The 17,994-nt window shown below is 35.4% G+C and overlaps 2 protein-coding genes across 2 annotated transcripts in view; one reads left to right on the forward strand and one right to left on the reverse strand.

The window, feature by feature from the left end:
* Positions 1 to 10,309, reverse strand: part of CHRM5 (cholinergic receptor muscarinic 5) — a 50,914-nt gene extending 40,605 nt beyond the window's left edge. Inside the window, exon 1 of the mRNA XM_074584987.1 lies at positions 9,176 to 10,309. The gene's annotated coding sequence lies outside the window, so the exon portion shown is untranslated. The remainder of the gene's footprint in view (positions 1 to 9,175) is intronic.
* AVEN (apoptosis and caspase activation inhibitor) overlaps positions 1 to 17,994 on the forward strand; it is a 100,009-nt gene that overhangs the window by 32,634 nt on the left and 49,381 nt on the right. The gene's annotated exons all lie outside the window — the stretch shown is intronic.

A 17,994-nucleotide genomic window follows, 5' to 3' on the forward strand; every position in this document is an offset into this window, starting at 1 on the left:
TAATGGAAGTCTTGTTATTTTTGTCCTCTGGGTGTACTTTATGTTTCTGAAGTTGTTAGAAGATAGAGTTCAGCATGACAGATGACAAATGTTGATTGGCTTTTATAACATAAGATTTGCTTTGGGCTAACCCACTTCTTGACTGAAATCCATAGACACGGAAATAAGAGTGGCACTAGCAAGACAGAAGTTTTGCTTAACTGAAGAGGCAAACAGTCTTCAAAGGCAAAGAACATTCAAAAAAGATGTTTTGAATGTCTCACGTAGATGTATTTCTTAATGCATATTGCTACCCTGTCTGACCGATAGGAAGACAGGATTGTTCTGAAAGCCGGTAAATACATCTCACCTGACTATCTTTCTGTCTTGGGCTTTGTCATGATGTGTCTGTGGGCCCAGGGGAGGAGCAATCAGTTTGAAAAAGAGACTGGGAATTGAGACAGCTTACCCAACCCAATAATATTAGGTCAGTCTAAAGACATCGTTACTGTCCTTTGTTCATTATCCAGGTTTTCCACATAATACTATGCTTCATTTTGGGGCATAAGTCATCCATCACCCTGAGAAAAAAAAGATATCTAAGATGCAAATAGGATCCGTTGAGACAGTTTGTATAGTCTGGGACATTCAGCATTGCCAGCTGTCACAGGTCTCACTGCACATTACCTCAGAGACTACTAACTTGATATGTCTCCTCTAAAATCAACAAATCCCTGTCACCTTCCATTGTACGCAGGGAACAATTCATAGGTGCTGGTTAATTATTCCAGAATTCTTTTTTAAGGCCTGAAGCATTCATTCTCTCTCTGTCTACTCACTCTCTCTATATTCTGTCTTGGATGGGGTTAATTTTTGTATGCTATCCTTTTACCTTCTTATCTTGGAAAGCATGCTTTTCCTTTTAAGAAAAACAATATATTTTGCACCTTTCAGGTACCCTTTTCAGGACTACATTACCTCTAGGACAAAAACTGCAAGGAATTGTATCCAGCACTTAGTAGTGGTTGAGCGGAAGGTGTTTGCGTGTTTCCTTTCATCTTATGGTGTCACCTGTTACTTCAGATGGGAGTGGGTGCAAAAAATAACTTCTGTGTAAGTTGAGAAACTGACTTTTACCCTAAGTAGCAAAATACTTTCATTTGTCCCAAAATGGGCCGACTAACACTGCTTGTTCCAGCTGCAAAAAGTGCACTCGTATTGGCTTCCCCTGCTTCCACACATTAAATAGCAGAGAAAAACATCTGTAGCTGTTACCAGTCACATTTGCGAATTGGCTTCATTTGATGATGTTTTTAATTTCTAAGTAACTGTATATGTAGCTATTAATTGCTTTAGTTTTCATGCCAGTCGCTACCAAAACATGACTTCTGATTAAAGTGGCTATAATTTATTTTGCACTTTCTCTTCCTTTTGTACGTTCTTAGAAGGAACCTGGTGGATGTCTGTGTTTTGTTTCTTGCGTGTCTCTGCTTCCCTTGCTTTTATGGAGTGTTTGGTTTTGTTGTTCTGTTTGTTATGCAGCTGTGGAGTTCTTACCAATAAAAATGTAATGAATTTGAACTTGCTTTGTGTTTTCCTTCTGCTCTTGATAATAAATTAAGATCACCTCCCCTCTTCTAAGGAAGTGAGTTTGAAAGACACTTCAGTGATATTATGGATTTGGCCCATCACCAGATATGGATCTAGTTGCCTGAATTGACTGCATAAATGCTGCCAAAGGGTTGGCAGGAACATGAAATGGAACAGCTGGTGAGAAGGGAAAGATCTTGGGGGATCGGGGAAATACTAGGATTGGTATTGGTGGTAGTAGTAAGGGAAGAAGTAAGAGCTCCTTTTTCGGTGGTAGCATGCACGTGTATTGCGTTAAATCAGATTAAATCCCGATGCCTGCTTCTGATTTATCTTAATATATGTTTGCAGTTAGAATATTAACAGCAAGTACATATTCTAATGCAAATAAGAGACTATGGTCTCTCTTGCTTTAAATTTTCTATTCTGTAACTCCACATGGTTCTGTCTGCCCCTTCTTTTACCTTTTTTTCTGTTGTTCATTTCATAATGCCTTATTAAGTGTTCGCTTACTCTTACGTTTATACGTCCTCTTTCTGTCCCACAGACAACTTTGTTTCTCCGAGTTGTATTTGAATATGAAAAAAGAGGAGGAGGGAGAGAAAGGAGGAGGAGTAGAAATCTCTGAGAAGAACAACCTAGTCCCTTGGAGGAAAATTGCCTACAAGTATGAGATGACTAAATTAACTTGTAGAAGTGTAATCTGAAAGCAGATCTCATACCTGTAACTTACAAGCACACTTTAGCTTGTCAAAGACAATTGATCTTTATAAATAACTCTGTGTAAAGTAACATTTAACTGGAGACAAAGCATTTTAAAGTCTCCAAAGTGTTTGATTTGGTTATGTTATCTTTGTGTTTAAAAAAACCCCAACCAAACAGCAACAAAAAAACCCCTAGTGATTATTTGTGTTTAGTGCCTGTTACTTCGAAATAGTTTATCTGTATCTGTTCATCTGAACTTTAACAATTTTCTTTTGGCTGTTCATTTATTAATAGTAGAGTCCTATAATAGTTTTTTGGGGTAGTCTTTTTGCGGACCTTGCTATTTCAAAGTATTTTACCACATTACCATTTTATTTTGCTGCAGTGATTATAGGAAACTGAGGAAGTGAACAATGGAACCCCTCTGGGAAGCAAAACTGGAGTATGAATTAAAGACCCATCTTTAATTCATGGGAGAGAGAAAGAGTATTTATTGACAGAATTTTGGCATGAATAAAAAAAAAAAAACTCGGAAGATATTTTTTAATTTAAAAAAGCTGCAAAGAGATGTAATAATTTTTACCTCACAATTGTAAATGCTTTACGGTTACGACATGCTATAAACAATGGTGGTTTTTTTCTAAGCATCTAGAATAAAATTATCTGAGCTATATTCCAGAAGTCTGTCAATCTCCCAGACTGGTTGTAAATTGAAATTGTTTCATTCAAAAAAGACTAGTGAAATAAGTTTGTTCTGTAACAAAAATAACTCACTGAGCAAGCTATACTATGTGATAAAAAGCTGCTGTAATGCATTTTTGAAAACAGAGGCATTGAACAACTACACTGAAAATGTAACTTCACGTGACTAGAAATCATTTATTCATGAAAGGAAAGCACAGTAGATTAATCCAGGGACAATGTAACATGGACAACATATATTTTGGTGACAGTGATAGTGTACACCTACGATATCAGTCAGGAAGAGCTAACAACCACGTAATGGCATTAAGGATGATTTATCTAATTTACATTACAATAGGTAAAAGAATTCTTGAGCAGCCTGTTAAGGAGAGTATGTATAGGTGTTTAAGAAAATGACTTTTTCTAGAGTCTGTTTTTCTGTATCTGAGTTCTGACAGCTTGGCATTGCTAAAATTAGAAATGGTTCCATTTCCTCCTCTCCTTGCAACACTTTTTAAAACCGGTATAATTTGAATAATTAGGTGACACAGTATTTGCCATTATTTGCTTTTCAATGTTAGAGATAAAATACTACCAACAAACATATTTGAATTACAGTTCCTTCATTTTTTAACTAGCAAAATGTGTGAAATAGCAAATATAATAAAGAAATCAGTTTCGCTAGGGTTTGGGGCAAATTTGAGGAAGTGAAACTTGCTGTTCTTTCTTTCCCTAACTCAGCTCCCCTTCTGCTTTGAAAATCAATGGACCAGGTTCTCTCTAGTAGGTAATTGTACATGGAAGGCTAACCCCAGCATTGCCAGTAAAATTCATAGATTACAAAAGCCAAGAAACCATTTGTGATTGGGTGAATTTTTCTGGATAACATGATCAGTTATAACAAAGTAAGTTATGAACTAGTTATTGGTTGAATTAGGGTATGTCTGTTAGTATAGCTACTGTCAAAACCTATTGTCAGTCTTGATTTAAACAATTTCAGTGACAGAGAATCCCCCCGAGCTCTTGGAAGGTTGTCCCACTGGGCTCTTGGATTGACTCCATGTACTGTTACCTTGACTGTTAAAAGTGTGCATCTTAATTCCCCTCTAATTCTGTATAGGCTGAGGACTGCAGAGTTGCAGAAAAAACACACAAATGACAAATTAAACTCAGTGCAGATGAAGATTAAATGATGTACATGGTATGTGTGTGGGGAAACAGTCCCCTATCACATTTAAAGACATCTGAGGTGATTGTTACTACTCGCTAGTTGAAAGCAAATGAACCCTAGAGATTAGGAATAGAACAGAGAACAAATCAGAAAATACATCACGGTGTCACTATATAAATCAGTGATACAGGCTTATTGTGTAACTTTTTTTTCAAAGCGTCTCTGCAAGGAGACTGTAGTAATGAAAAGGTACAGCAAAGGGCAGCAGGACAGCCAACAGTATGGAAAAATTTACATATGAGTTATGGCTGAGGATGGTGTGAGTAGAATGGAATAGAGGTCTTCAGCCTTAAAGACAGATGACTGAGAAGGGTATGGTGTAGCTGTAAAATCATGGAAGGATGGATATGGTGAATAAGAAATTATTATTTTCTCTTCTAGTGCAAGAAGTAGGGAGTATTGAATGAAGCTGGCTGGCAGCAAATTCAAAACAAAGAAAGGAGATTTTTTTTCATGTAACTCATAATTAAACATGGGAGTTTATCAGGGGATCTTGTTGAAGCTTAAATTTTGTGCAGGTTCAAAATACAACTGAAAAAATACTTTGAAGGTTATCTTATAAATAAGACATCATCTCTGGCTCAAGAAATCCCTGAACTGCAAATAGCTGGAGGCTGGCAGAATATTTCTGAGGAAGTGTCCCTCTGTGCGCGCCTTGTTCTCAGCATCCCTAGACTTATGCTGTTGGGCACCGTTGTGCAGAATTTGAGGCTATATGGAGCATCTGATTTGATCTGGTATGACCTTTCTCAAGTGATGTGCTTCTTTCTTCCCTGTTTGTAATCTGCAGAATCGATAAATATAATATTTAAAGTTTGAGAAGGTGTCAGTTCAAAACTTTTGGATGGTATTGAGGTCCTGTAAACGATTCAGTTTTCTGTAATTTTGGTATTTTCAGCAAGCTTGCTGACTTCACCACTGTTTGATATATAATTACGTAGTAGTGGGGCAGCAAGTTGAATTCCTTGTAAAGCATCAGTACTGCTCTATGGGGCAGACTATCCAAATAGGTATTTTTAATGTCTCGTAATTGCAGGAATTCTGAAGAAGACCAAGGAATGCCTGTCTTGAATACTGAAAAAATGCTATCAAATGGAAGGAGTTAGGTAAATGTAGGCCCATGTGCTTGATATCAATCTTGGAAAAAAAACAACGGAAAAGCTGATGCAGGATTTGGTTAATTAAGATGTAAAGTGTGGAGGCAGGCCTTGCTGGACCTAAAAGTTGTTGAAGAACCAGCAGCATCACAAGCAAAAGAGGGGGATGAGCTGAACGGATATAAGTTGAGGCTGTAGGGCTCAGTTTTGAGTTACCAGGAGCACACAGTTACGTCTGCTATAACAAAGCTTCCTTCTGTGCAGATGCTGCTTTGCCGCATCGGGTCCCTTCACAAAGCATTTTATAGCTGCCATGAAAGTATATAAACCCTCGTGCTGTATTGATAGAGGGCTGAACGTCTGTCACTGCATTCTCTCCTGTAGCTATAAACTGGTTTTGCCTGATCTGGCTCTGCCTGTATACTCTATGACAAAAGGATATGAATATAACTAATACTGGTCGTCTTTTGTTTTCTGGAGAATGTCTCTTTACGTGTGATTGGAAATACTGCATAATATTACCTGCATGTATTTACAATGCAAATGGTCCTGAAGTGTTCTAGTACCTTTTTTCTCATTACAATAACTCTTGGAGGCGGGGGATTATTTAATGAAGGGGCTTGAGAGAGACGCAAAGGACCATGGTGAATTTTGTGTTCATCTGTAATTCAAGTTGAAATGAACACATTGGGTCAGTGATTTAACTATAGGAGCAGAAGTTCTGGATTTCACTCCTTGCTTTCTATTAGGTTATGTAAGTTATATCTCTTAACAAAAAGATGGAAGTGTAAAAGTATCTCATGTTTTACCTGTAGCTTAATAGTCTTGAGTGACTTGGAAGTGAATGCAGAAGGTATGCCAACAGTTTAGGAATACCTATGAGTCTGTGCTGCTACTTGTTGATTTCTTTTAGCTGATAACTGCCCAGAAGGGGCAGTTTGGGCTTTTGGTCTGTGTCTCATTCGCGTCATTTCTAAAAGGCTCATTAAACCATGCTGCACCACTTTAATCTTTGCTACCTGCTGAATTAGTGTAGAAGGGGGTCCCATTTGTATAGTACCATGCTTTATGTTTTGCTGAGCAGATGTACTATCTTTAGGCCATTGACTGTAGTTATTTTGTCTTGTGGTTTACTCATTTCATGTATACAAGCAACTTAATACAGAGAGAAAATGAAAAGATATCCTTGTCAGATGCTTAGCGATCCTTGAACAACTGATTATAATGGTGAAAAATAAATACCAACTCATTGCTTTCAGGTGAGGTGATTTTACATGATTACACATTTGGAAAACATTCTGTGATATATTTATTTCTGATTGCACAGAGGTTTTGGAATTTGATAGCAGACCGTTCATTTATGTTAAAGAATCTGAATTCTTTGAAGATAAGTGAGAGGAATAATACACTGAAAACAAAAATAACATTGTGATGAGTTAAATTAAAAATTATTAATGAATAACTCTGAAAAAAAATCTACCTTTTCTTTTAAAAATACTATATAGTTGTATCCAATCTTTTAAAAATATTAGTTGTATCCAATTCTTCCTCCTACAACTAAGCTTTCTACTTGGTCTTAGCCCTCTTGTATTTTCAACAGAGAGCTTAAAAAGCCTTAACTACAACTCTCAGTTTCAAAGTTTCTGAAACACTAAGTTTTGAGTAAGCTTTTTGAGAGCTTCATTGAATGATAACCTGATTTTTCTTAAATAGGCATGTTGGCTAGCTGTTATCTCTGGGTTTTTGGGTGGGTGTTTTGTTTGTTTTTTAAGCCATGGTAAACAATACCTTTTACAAAAGAGGAGGCAGAGAACTCGCACACAGTGCCCAAGGTAAGAAATTTTTCAGTGTGAGAGCAGTAACAGGAGAATCAAAACTTGAATTACAGTTCTGATTTTTCTCTCTTTTACTTACAACTCTGAACCAGATTCAACAGATAGAAAGCCGTCTTCTAAAATCAGCTAACAAAAGCAGTATTACATCTGCTGCTTGTTATAAGTGTTATCGAGTTGTAGTAGGCTTTGACAGTTTAAGTTATGGAGATCTTGAATTGATGCCATTGAAACTTATAGCCATATTGTTTTGTTTTGTATTGCACAGAACCTACTTCTTAAATTATGATTTTTATTTTTTTTTCCCCCTGGTATGTTAGATGAGAGACAAAGCATTGGTGTGTATTGTATAGGAGCAGTGAGGAGGCAGGAAGAATTCTTACTGGATCGATGTAATATGTGAAGTGAGGCATAGGAAAAAAAGATTGAGAGATGTTCGATCAAGCGGTTGTGAAGAGAGTAGTTGGAGTTACTTAGAAAAGGACAGAAGTTGGGGAAGTGTAGAGAGTGCTGGAACCTGTCAGCAACAAAATGGCTGAGTGGTAGGTGCACTAGGAAAAATTCCCATCAAGTTCTCATGAAATACAGCAAGTGGGAAAGTGGAAGAGGATTAGGATAATGGAAATTTCTTTGCTTGTGTCAAGCAGAAGACTTAAGCGTGAATGTTTAGAGAATATGAAACATTTTCCCCCCCCCATTGTGGCAGTCAGGAGTGGGATCTTGTAGGAGTAATTTCAAATATATAAAGTATTCTACAGTATTATGGATGCGATGACCCCTCTCCTGCAGAAGTTGTTTCACATATCTTTCCTGGTAGGAATTCCATTTGGAGGCATGTTGTTGACTCTTGATATGAGACAAGGCTCAGCATAGTATTAACTTCTGGTTTTCAGTCTCATGCTATTCTATCAGTCTTTGGGAAGTAGGTTTAGTCTTCTAGCACTTGGTAGAATTCTATATAAGCCTTTTGTCTATAAGTGAAGGGTTCAAAAGAAGTGTTTGTAAAAGTCAAATTAGTCCATCTTAAGCAAGCGTCAGGCATGAGAGAGGTTATTTTAGTAAGTCAGTAAGAAAGTAAGAAAAAAAAAAAGGATTGATGGATACATTAAATAAGAAAGGCATGCTAAATAGAAATGAGGGAATTGATATAGAGAAAAGCAGAGGAAAGATATTTTGCACTATTTGTGCTTTTTCAGTTTCAAGGGCTGTGGGTTTTTTTTGTGTATGTGAGCACAGGTACCTTTCTCCATGACTCAGAAGTGTAGTTTTTTGACTAACAGATACTGTGTTTATTTTTCAAGCCATATAAGATGTTAAATCTCATTCTAAGATATTCTGCATGTTATTTCCATGTAGAATTCATGTCTATGTGGCTTATGTAGTAGATGCTCCAAATGAGTGAAATAACTGAGGTGACCTGCACTTTTTTTTTTATAGTTTTACTGGGGCACTGATGTCCAGTCTTCTTGTTGAAACTCTGTACACAGTACCTTGGGGTGTATTAACATGGTGCTTTTTCCTTACAGTGCTGTAATTTACCTTTCATAAATAACTAATCAACAGTTCTAGCTTTATTTAATATCCTTTTATATAAACAAAGATTCATTATCCTATAATAAAAGTCATCCTTTTACATTTACTGCTGTGGTGCAAAATGTTGTTTGCTTTGCCAGATTAAATAGATAATAAAGTACAGCAAATGTGTTTTGCTAATATTAACAGAAGCGTTGCTTTTTATTGATTTCTTTTTTCTTAAATAGCCATGCATGGAAATATGTATTAAAATATTTTGAAACATTTAAATCTTAGGAAATATTTCACTCAAGTATAAGTCAACAGAGAAAGCACTTAATAGTTTTCCTTTGAACAACCTTAATATCAAGAAAGCTGTTATTTGAGCAGTATAGGAAATCTAAGAACATCAATATTTGTCATAGAAGGATTTAAACTTAAGTATCAGTAAAAAGAAATTTAAATTCACTGAGTTACTGTCCATACATTAAAGTATATATTGATGTAATAAACAATTACATGAAAAACATGAAATAAAAACTTACGTAGGAGATACTTGATTGAAGCTTTATCTGTGCTCTGTCAGAATATAGTGAGACTCACTCAGCAGAGAGGAAGCTTTTTTCTATTTGAAATGCATTGTGCACTCTCGTCTTGTGATTTCTTTTTCCACAGCGTCTTGTTGTTCACTGGTGCTTCGTCTTGTGGTATTGGTTGTTTCCAGTTTATTTCCAGGTATCTCCAATATCTGATTTCTTCCACATTCAGCATTTTTGTTTGTTCTGCCCTAATCAGGTAACAGAAAAGAACCTGTAAACTTTGCATCTTCTCTGCCCCCCTAAAAAAGGCGGGGGGGGGGGGGCGGGTAGGGAAAGGCAAATGCACTGACCCCAGTTAACTCAAGTATTCAGCACCCATTTAAAAACTCATTTAAAGATTTAGCATCCGGTAAATTCCATCTGTTTTCTGTAGCTATTCCAACACTGAGAAGTTATTTCCCTACACATTTTGGTAGCCTCCACGTTTTAGATTTTTGTAGGAAATATGCAGGATCAGTAGACATCAGGTAACTTTCAACCCATACAACATTAATCTGTGAAAGATGGTGAAGTCTGCCTCTCTCAGCTCCTTGTGCTTCTGTCAGACACAGATGTGAAATGCTGCTTTAGAACAGAGAGGAAAAAAAAAATCCCAAAGGGTGTAGTGTTTTGTCATCTCTCAGGACAGTGAGCACGCATGGCATCAATGAGTAGCAGATATGAGCTATTCAAACCAGTCACTGAACTGACAGGATGACGCTTTCGTACATAATAGACCCATTAATTATTTCTTCTGATGGACAGCAGTGTCTACTAGAAGAAAAAAGCAGCAGATGATAATACTAGGTTTGATAGGTGCTCTGTGTTTGAACAGCTTGTCATCAAGAAACGAATCCAGGAAAAAATTGCTGTTTTCGGATATAATCAGGTAAAACGGACCAGAGTTGTTTTGACATCGTAGATGTCACATATAGGGTTAAAAACGCCATTCAGGTTAAGGTCTATTCATAGCTAGCTTTTTATCAAAAAGATGTTCCAAAAGATCTGTTCAAAAAATCGTGGTGTGTTTTGCTTCATGTAGCCTTTCATTTGGGGAACCTGGCTGTAGTCTTGTGGTTTTTAATTTATAACTTAATGTGCAGATTAAGCCTACACATTCATGGGGTTTTGTCTCTCTCCCTGCCCATCCCCCAAGAAACCTTAATGTTTTAAAAAAATGTTTTTCAAAAGACTCTATGTATGAAGATTATGTTCAGACTCGTAACAGTAACGTTATACTCGTTACTTGTGTCAAACAAAGTCTTTCTGACTCACAAATCCATTTCTAATTAATTTAGAAATTTAAATTGTCTGATTTAATGTTAATTAACCTCTCTTGAGGTTAATGTGTAGGAAATACATATATATTGAAAAACTCATTTTAATGTAGCATTATGAAGGGATTCTTCGTAAATCTGTCCTGAAATATGATGGGTAAAATCTTCATTCACTGTACTGATGTTGTTAGGGGCAACGCTTGCTGGTTGTGGGGAAACTAAGGCAACATTTGTAACTTTTCCTTAGAGTATAGTTTCTTCCCCCTCCACCCCCCGAACCTTATTTACTGTAACTTTTCTTTTTAATTTATTGACAAGAAAATGTTGACAATCAATTTATTTCTTTTTTTTTGCCTTCTATGCATTGAAGGTGAAGAAGAGAGAAAATGATGAGGGAAAGAAAATAGAGTATTTACTTTAGAACTGGGCTGAAACATGAACCACACCAAAAAGATGGTGGGAGAAGGGGCTGCTTCTACAGGTTTGTACTTGTTTACTCTAAGTATGAAGAACATCTCTCATAATTTGCCTTAGTCTCATTTCATTGAAACAGTAAAGTTATCCTCTTCTTCCTTGTTATGAAACGATGGAGAGCATCTGGATAAAGCTTTTTTGGTTTATGCGGTCAATAATGATGAGCACAGTTATGCCCTTATATCACATCAAATAATGTTTGGTATACCTTTGGCCTCCATCTTGCATCCTATCTAGCTCCAGACCAAATCCAAGCCTAGTGGCATATGATTGCTGTAACTTTAAATCTAGGTTGTCAGTCTTGTCTCTTTAGATAAGGAGTTGAGTTGCCAAGGATACAATGGGTACATGATGTAAAGTCCATGCTGAAAGTACTGGAATGAGATATACTGTCTGAAATAATATTAACACTTTCTCTCTCATGATTTCTGTCCTCAAGCATCCAGTGCATATCTGGAGTCGGTAGCCTAACCTGAACTTAAAGTGTCCTCAATTTATTAGGATATTTCATAAAAGTGCCAATTCTTATGAAACCCTCCCAAGTAATTGGAGCCTGACAAGGCACAATCTTTGTATATGTAGCAATAAGATAACTTTATAGAGTTTGTATTCTCAGATAATCTTTCAGGAGACAAAGAACAAACACTAGTCCCAGTCTGCTTCCCCCTTGCAAATCACAAAACAGGGCACTCTGTGATTACAACTCTACTCTGTGATTATCCCGAAAAGAAGTCCTGAAGCACAAAATAATTGAACCTTTTTTTATATACACATGTGCGTGAGCGCACACACACACACATATATATATATATGTATAAAAACCACATTTTTCCCCCCTTCAGAAATGGGTAAGCTGAACTGTTTGTATGTTAGTATCAAAAGTATTCAGCTGTCTCAAACCTGGAGATTAGAGTAAACTTGGGTAAAGCAGCATGTTAAAATATAGGGGATAACAGCGATCCTGACATCTTGGAGTGCAACCTAAGTCTAAACTAAGGAGATGATTGGTGTTAAGAATTCAAACTCTAAAGACAAAGTTGGTTAAAATTTTCAACCTTGAATATAGCACAAAGAAGAGGAATTGTGTTTTTAGCATGATGTCCTGAAAATCTTTTCTGTTTGGTCAAGCTACAATAGGAATAAGCTATATATATAAGCTGCATAACTAAAGGGCATAAAGAAAATCTCCAGTGGAGAATGTCGCTGGTATGTCTGAAGTAGCAAAAGCTTCAAGTATGCACAACTGTAAAAGCCCTAGGGCCTATAGCCTGTCTTGTGACTGGATGTCTACTATGTGACAGCGCTGTAGTCTGTGATTAATTCTTGCAGAGTTTGGTTATTTTGCACTCATAGAATGGCGTGATGAGGGATTCCACGTCCATAAATAACGTCAGTTGACGTGAAGTTCTCATACCTCGAAACCAGGAGTAAGGAATCACAGGGGACTGGCTGCATCCCTCTACTTTGTTTCACTTGGTTCACAGGCATGTTGTTTTCTGCATTACTTTCTGATAAGAGGAAGGTTAATTTGTAGTGAGGAAAAAGTCCTGTACATCTTGGGCAGAATTCTGTTTCAGTTCTCTCTGTTTTTTTGAGTGGTGTTATGCGTGTGCATGTTATAGCCAAAAACCTCAAAATAACTACGTAGCTTTGGTTAACAATGCATTGAAACGCTGTACCTGAAAATCAGATCTAGGTTGAATAATGCACTTGCCTGTTTTAAGAAGATTGCTTTATAAAAGTTTTTTTTAAAAAAGAAGTGAGCACAGAAGTCAGCTTTATTTAAAAACATTTTACATTTTAAATGCATGAGTATGCCACGTGAAAGCTCACTGAAATTTCATTGCAATCTCAGTGAGATTTGATATTTACAGTATCAAGGCTGATAGCTTTGCAAATAGAATTAAACACTGTCTGTGTTAGTCCATTCATGATTAATAATTATGAATTCTTCAAGTCAAAAAGGCCAAGTGTTATCCCTGTTGTGTGAAAGTAATTTGTCAAATGTATCGGGAAAGACATTTTTCTGATAAAACTGAATGATCAGTAAAGCCATATCTCGGTGAAATATTTCTACAAATTATAAATTTGTGTAGTAACCACTAATGTTAGTGCTTCAAATAAATTTGAAAAAAATTGGAAGAAGGCAGTGTCAGAGAACACTTCTAAGCATTTTCCTTTTTGAGGATTTTATGAAGTATTTATCCTTTATTTAAGAACAGCTATGCACATGGAAATCCCATTTTTACCTTTTTTCTGAATTTTGTCATTCGGCTTTTATAGATGTGTATGATTACCTGTTTCAAGTGAGTTGATAACTGTAGTGGTTGCTTTTCAGAGAAAAGCGGTGCATTTATCAGAATTTTTAAATTGCTGAAGAGCTAATGTTCTGAAGAAAATGTCATCATTATTGCCACTTCTTTTGTTGTCTGCAAGTAGTTCTTGCTTTTGTGAACAAAATTATTTTCCCACTTACTCTTCAGCCTTATTCTTCTTTTTTTTTGGGGGGGGGTAGGGGGGTGGAGAGGGAGGGTTTTGTTGTGACCTCATATAAATAATTATTTGTTATTGCAGATTAAATAATTCTGTCTTGTCAGTAGAATATGTGATTATCTTCCAGCTAAATTAAATTCATCTGCAAAACTGTAATTTTCAATGACCAATATAGAATACATTATATGTTTCTTAAAAAAAATATCTATAAATGTCTGTATAAATGAAAACAGTCTTCAAAGTTTTGAAATTTTGCCATCAATCACATATTTAACACTGAGTAATTTTTTACTTAAACTTAAAAACATGGTACCCTGAATCTTAAAATTATTTTGAATTTCAGTGGAATATCTGCTAGCTCTCAGTGAAAGTAGATTCTTTTGCGTTTCTTAAAATGAGACTGTTCCTAATAAAATGGGTCTTCCCTGTAGTCTGAAAACTCATTTAGAACAACAAACTCAAAAGAAAAATGGATTGAGATAGCTTAGAAGAAAAGGAGTTTTTGTTACCTTGGAAATGAGCGAGTAGAAGGACTTAGCAGAACTCATGTCAGACATCTGAGGGCTTTTGTGTTTCCTAGATTTTAGTTATGGCAGTCAACTGTAGACTTGAGACAAAATGGTTTTAATATTAAATCCTTTGTGAAGAAAGACATATAATTCATTTTTCACTTTTTAAGTGGAAGTGTTGCTAGTAGATGTATTTGGCCAGAATGCTTTAACAGAAATGTGTAATAGTGGTGACTTAACATTATTTCTAGGGCTGTTGGTTGCTACTAACATTTTGTTGGACATATTATTCAGTGACATTTTGATAGAATAATACTTGCAATTAAAATGCTTTTTGAGAAAGGTAACTAGCATGCTGGCACAGGTTTTAGTTAATATGTTTTATAAATTATTCTTTGTGTAGCCTTCCTATGTTTTTTTTCCCATTATTTTAATACTGGAAACACACGAAGATTTCTACTTTTGTCTGACAGTATTAGGAAGGATAAGTAATGACCGTTTCACAAATATATGAGCTTCAATTATATTTTTAATCACATTTTAATTAACGGATCAGCATTTGTGAATGTGCTGTCTGATTTATTCAAATTACAGCAGGGTACTGTTACTATTCAGATTGGTAACAAATTATGAAACTGGATCGAAGATTGAACAGTTTTGCATAATTGTGGTTGGTTAACTTGTGATATCTGATGAATATGTGCTCAGCAGATGCTGTCCAGGTATCTTTCAACTGACTCTATTTTTGTAGACTATTGATATGGGCATGCACTAGATGGATTATAACCTTGGATTTAATTTGTCTTAGATTTTACGCTAATGTGTAACTTCTTCCCCCTCGCCTTGTGTTAAAGGGAAGATTTGCAGTTAAATTTTTGTTGTAAAGGTAAGGAGTAATAACACTCTGACCACAAATTTTGAAGAGTTTGTGGGGGGTGGTGTCCAAGATTTTTAAGTTTTGATTATGCGCACTCTTCCTCTTTCCCAACTTGATCATTCTAGTTGCCATAACAACATCATAATAGCAGCGCATTTGCTGCTGTAGTTAAGGTTGTGTCAGCACTTCCATTATAAGCTACTGTTTTCAGGAATTTGTAATTTATCTACAGGCTTAAAAATGACATACAGTAAGCCTATGTAATTGGTTTTAATGTATGGTACGAACTTTTTGAAAGCTGCTGTTGTCTATCTCTAATGGCATGTATAAAATAGCATATTGTTTCAAGTGTTTTTTTTTTTTTACCGAGAAGTAGCAAAATATTTTTAGTCTAAAACTTACTTTGACTGGTTCCCATCTGCCAGAGGTATGAGAATCAACATGTTCTTTTGCTCTGCCACAATGCTCCGTCACGCCTGTATCCAGTTAGACCCATCTGTTCCTGTTAGTTAAAAGGTTAGTGTGAACATGGTGCTTTTTTCTGGGAAGAAAAATATAACCTTTTTAATAACAGAATTTCATATCTTATTAAGAAATAAGCATTTGACATCTTCAATAATTTTATAATTAATTTTATTTTAAATAAAGACAGCTATATTAGATGGATGATTTTTGGAATGCAAGAAGTAAAGGGGGAGTCTATGAACAAAAGCTAGTATTGGAAAAAGTCAGTTATTCATTGTAGGTGCAGTTCCCGTTGTAGAATTTTAGCAAGGAATTGTGCTTAACTTTAATGCAGCTTTCTGAAATCTGGAGATTGTTTAACCTGGAAATCCCATCTAAGCAGTTAACATAATTTGCCAAAGATCTGCTCCATGCTCTGTAACAAGGAATTCCACTAGGAGCTTGATAAAGGGATTGTTCAAGGACTGTCTTCTACCCAAATGGAATTTGTTTTTTTAAAACACATCAGTTTCAGGCAAATTTACAAGGCATAATGCAAACTTGCTGCCCTGAGTAATTATGAATTTTATACTTGTGAGGATTCATGGTGGTTTTGTTTGCTTTTTTTTTTTAACCTATCTTCTTGCCAAATGTACCACAAGACAATTGACCCTACAACAAAATGATGCCTTTTTGCTGTAGGAGACAATGGTATGACAATGCATTATACAATTTTAGAAACTGCTCTGTAGTATTGTTACTCATAAATTAGAAGGGAACAGATTTTCTTCTGCTTTTTAATCCCTTATTGTTATTATTTTACTTTGAATTAAAGTCTTAATTTGCATAAAAATTACTCAAATGTGAAGCAAGTAGGTTCTTTTTTAGTTCATCTATGTAACTTCTTCACTGTAATAACATCTAATTGCAGTTATTTAGACTTTTGTTTGTATCGCTTCAGTTGATTGATGTTTGAAAAACTTCAGCAACAACATGTAACTTTAAAAGAAAGACTCATTTGATTTGATTTTAATTGTCCGTAGTAAGTGTAGCTATTAATTTCAAAGGCCTATTTCTTCGATTTTATTTTTAAAGGAAAATCTAGTTTAAACTTTGAACATATTAAATTTAGTTTAATCATCTTATTTAGAAAGTATTTGTTTAAGTATATCCTACACTGAAGAAAGATTATGGGTACTTCTCTACTGAAAAATACAAATAGTTTATTTAAAAAGATCATTGATGTCTTTGACACAGACTTTGTTTTATTCTAGACAGGTGAAATATTCCATCTGCACTTCCTGTGTCCAAACACTTTATCGTCCTTTTATTGCTTCACTTTTTAATATATTTTCCCCTCACCTCCCAGAATGTGATTAATTTTTAGCCATTTTCTGTTATGGTTTTGTAATCATATTCACAAATTCGATTTTGGAGTCTCTTGTTTCGAACTGACTATTAGATTTTACACACAAAACCCCTATAAATGTTAGAAGAAAAACCACTTAAAACTTCTGAATAAAGAAATTACTTTTAAAAAGCTACAACATGGTGGTAGTTCAAGATTGCGTCTCTTTTTCTAGGTTTTACAGATGTCTGCGTTTTTTCTCCTATCATCTTCTGTTAGTTTCTACTTTTACTCCCTTTCCACCTCTCCCCCTGAATTTATGAAGTTTTGAATTTCAGAGAGCTCTTTCACCTGGAGGATTAATTTTAAACCTTAGCATGAGTGATTTATTCACCTTAGTTGTTTTCTAGCTTCTGTGTTCTGTTTTGATTTTAATTTTGAAAGATTTTGGCCTCTCTCTGATAAGGTAGAAATTCATGGAAACATTTGCATCCCTTGCAGATTTCATAGCTATCAGAAGTGATAGTGTCTCATCCCTGCAACTTCCTCCTTTTGAGTAAATATCTGAAGAGAATCCTAACTTAATATTAGCTTGGTACTTCATAGTACACTTCAGATGAGAGGGAATATTGAAAGGAATAGTATAATGTTGCAGGCTGTGGATGAACTATAGTCTGTCAGCAGGTTTTTTTAAATTTGTAATGCAACTCTGTGGAGCTATTAAACTTGCATTAGTTAAAAAGTTTGCTCTGTACCAAAGATCTCTCTCTTCTGTCAATTAAAATTGGGGTAAAAGATGAGGTCTGATGTCAGTTGCATTTTGGAACAGTGGTATAGAAATAACAGAACTAATAAAGTCTGGGTTATTGTGCTAAGTTGCTCCAAAAGCTCTTAACATTTTTTTTTCAAAGATATGTGCTGTGTTGATCTCTAATGTATTAGAGATTGGGTAGTGGAAGTATCATATATTTTCGAAGGGAAGAATTAAACAGAATTACCGAAATCAGGGATTTTTTTGAAGCCCATGTTTTGCAAATTGTAAAAACAATTATCCATAAATGCCTAGGTACAGCTTGTTTCCAGAAAGCAATCAGCCATAAATCCCTTCTCCTCTTACTTCATGTCTTATATAATTTTGAAAACAATTCCCTTCAAAAATACTACATGGTGGCAAAATTATTGAGATTAAAACAACTTTTTGGGCATTCACTACTGTAAAATTTAATGTCTTTGTTTTCTCAAATAGATAAACATCCATTTCATTGAAATGATATCATTCAGCCTTCACGTGAGCTTAGTTTCAAATTTTGTTACTTTTCAGCCCTAGCTGAACGATTATTAGTTTCCTGTAAATTTTTTTCCTA

The sequence above is a fragment of the Larus michahellis genome, chromosome 4 (genome assembly GCF_964199755.1).
Source record: "Larus michahellis chromosome 4, bLarMic1.1, whole genome shotgun sequence".
NCBI lineage: Eukaryota > Metazoa > Chordata > Aves > Charadriiformes > Laridae > Larus > Larus michahellis.